The sequence below is a fragment of the Ictidomys tridecemlineatus genome, chromosome 1, assembly GCF_052094955.1.
Source record: "Ictidomys tridecemlineatus isolate mIctTri1 chromosome 1, mIctTri1.hap1, whole genome shotgun sequence".
Lineage (NCBI taxonomy): Eukaryota > Metazoa > Chordata > Mammalia > Rodentia > Sciuridae > Ictidomys > Ictidomys tridecemlineatus.
Genome location: NC_135477.1, coordinates 205,954,420 through 205,957,743, shown reverse-complemented (window position 1 = coordinate 205,957,743; position 3,324 = coordinate 205,954,420).

The following is a 3,324-nucleotide window of genomic DNA, read 5'->3' as shown; positions in this document are numbered from 1 at the left end:
TTAATTTGTTAAAGAACTCTTCTTTTAGATGAACTGAAAATTCTTCTAGTTTCTAATGTGATTGAATTGTTCATGATGAGCCATTCCTGTATTCACTGCTTGTCTATTGATGTGGAGGGGATGAGTAAAGGGTCAGGATTGGAATCTATATAGGTAGGTCTGGGGCAGAAAGGAGCCAATTACCCAGCTCAGATCTGTGGCTGAACTCAATGCCATCTCTGGAGATATGAGGGTAGTGTGCTAACAGAATGTATAGTTGGGTGACCACTTGATGGCGTCTCCTCGAAACTGAATGTGACCTTCTGGAAGAGGAGAGAGAATAAGCATCAATAAATATCCTTTAAATGTTCTACAGTTAATTTCTCATTAACTAAGAAGGACTTCAAAATGAAATCTCTAGTCTTGGGACTTCTGAGTTGTCAATCATGGGATCCAAGACATCAGCTCTAGGTCAGACATGTCCAGACGGTGACAGAATCCTGCTCTGGTGGGCTAATTCCAGGTTGAGAAACTTTACAGATTTTTTTTTGAGATCCACCAAAACTGAAGGCTTTTGGGTGGGGTCATATGCCTAATGTCAGTTGGCTCAGATAGCTTTAGCAAACTATCATCAGCAGGGTGCCATGTTGTTTACTAGTAGTCCAAGGTACACAGGAGGCTCAAGCAGGAGCATTGCTTGGGTCCAGGATTTTGAAGCCTCCCTGGACAATAGAACAAGATCCTGTCTCAAAAAATAAAAAGATAAATTATACATTGGGCTTAGCTTGAAGGGATGTAATGCCTTCATTAGCATGGACATGGACTTTTAAACTTTCCTGTTCCCTGAAACCTGGTAGGTTTTAGATTGAGGGGATTTAGATTTAGAGGGGTTAGGTGCTAGGTCTTACTGAACAGTGAGATCAGACCTGTTTGCCTTGCTTTTCTCATCAGCTAAATTGAGTGTCAACTGTCTATGGCATAAAATGGGAGTAGAGGTCAAGGAGAAGTTGGAGTATTTTTGTGGTTCAGATATACAGACAGGATTCCAATAGGATCATCCTTTTTTTAAAAAAAAATTAAAATCTAAATCAGCTTTTCTTCCTCTCCCTCTCATGGATTTTCTTGAACCTTGGGGAAAACTAGAGGATTAGCCTCCACAATAAACAAAGGAAGCTAGGTGCAGAGGCCAAGGCCTGTAATCTCAGGGATTTGGAGTCTGAAGCAGGAGGAAAACAAGTTCAAGGCCAGAGACAGCAAAATTAAAAGTCCTTCTCTCTCTCTCTCTCTCTCTCTCTCTCTCTCACACACACACACACACACACACACACACACACACACACACACACACAGGAGATGTAGTTTGGTATAGAGGTGTATGAAGCTCTTGGTTCAATCACCTGCACCACCAAGGGGGAAAAAAAACACCTATAGCATGTCATGACCACATATGTCACTGTGCAAAAAAAGATTCCAGACCTTGTGAAATGATATATTTTACAAATGTAATAGTACTAAAGGACATCTTCATTTTTGAGAACCTTTCATTGCTTTACACACACATACACCATGTCTACCAAAATTGAGCATTCTAATAATGTACTTTCCTTTGGTTAAATTTACATAAAACAAAATTAGAAGTCTCTAAAAATCTTTATACAACTATGCTTTCAGTATTGAAAATGATGAGAAGAAATACATAGCATAGCACATTATAATTTTTTTGTTACACATGACAGTACAATGACTTTGACATATAATACATTTTAATCAGATGGGATATAATTTCTGATTTCCTGAGTATTCAGATTGCAGAATCCAAATTTTAATATGGGCAAAATAAAATAATAGATAACAAAAGAATGAAAAACCTGACATTTAAAAGTTTTTTCCCCCACTCCTTGCAACTTGGGATTGAACTTGGGGCACTTTAACACCAAGCTACATCTCCTGCTGTTTTTATATTTGAAGAGAGAGTCTCACTATGTTGCTTGTGTGTTTATGATCCTCTTGCTTGAGCCTCCTGAGTAGCTTGAATTAAAGACACTTTAGAGGTTGATAATGGGCAACATTAATAATCAAATATCATTATTGATAATGGGCAACATCAATATTGCGTAGAGGTAGTACACAACTACCTCTATGGCTGACTTTCTCAATCACAATTTCAAAGTTCATTTTGATAAATGGTGATTTTTTTTTAAATTTAGGGCAGGACACTCTTCAGATTATGTTCACATTCATTTTCTATATGGTATTATTATTCTGAAATATAATCAAAGCCTCATGATCTTGAATTAAAACTTATCCATGAAAAATCTCTGTGGCATATGTTTGAGAGAAAGAAGTTACAGTGGTTTTTACTGTCACATTTTTTGTCACAATGATCCAAGGAGAAGTAGTTATCATTAGGAGCTCTAAGAACATCCATAAAACTATAGACTCCTTCACAAACTTGCTTCTTAACAATTCATTTGGGCCAAGCAAACTCTGCTTTGTAGTGGGTTTATAACTTGGCCCTCGAGAGTCGGAGCCTTAGCTGCTACTAACATAAATCAGTAAGATTCCAGGCAGGGCTCACCCATCCAAGTGCAAAGTGACTAGAGCCTTAAAATACATTATGGTCCTACAAAATTGTTTTAATTTCTTTTGAAACTGAAAGAAAAAAATAATTATCATGCATATATAATATCAGCATATTTTATAAAACCATAGTGTTTGACAATAATTTTTAATTTAATGTATTGATTAAGTTTTTAGTTCAGGAATGAGTACCTTAAGGCAAAAGAATGCCAAAGGATCAGGTGGGTTTCTGCTAGGCGCAGAGGGCCACAGTATGTGTTCTAATTCCCCAGGCTGAGGAAGGCTCAGTCTTTGACAAGTAGCACAGAGGGAGGCCACTTGCTTTGGTCTAAGCTGGTGAATGCACCAGGAAGAGGAGTTATCTCCTGACTTGACCTCCACTTAACTGTACTATGACACATTTACTTGTCTTAAGTAATGTTTGTATAATTTAAAAGTTTGTCATTGAATAATCTTTAGTAACTTTTACATCCATTCATAATTTTATAAAGTTCTTATATAATTATCTTTGATATCATATGCATCCATTTTGCAAACTAAAATCTCATAATATTTTTGTAGTTTTTGCGAGTCTTACTAAATACTTTGCTCAAATATTCATTACTCAAATTTCATTTCACTAGAATAATTTCCAGTAGTACAGGAAAGAGAATGAAAGTGGAAGATATGAAATTAGAGAATGATTTTATCAAATATTTTTTATTAAAGGTCCTACACAAAATATATAAAATTGTGTAGCATTATTATCTTTGTTTAGAGTTATAA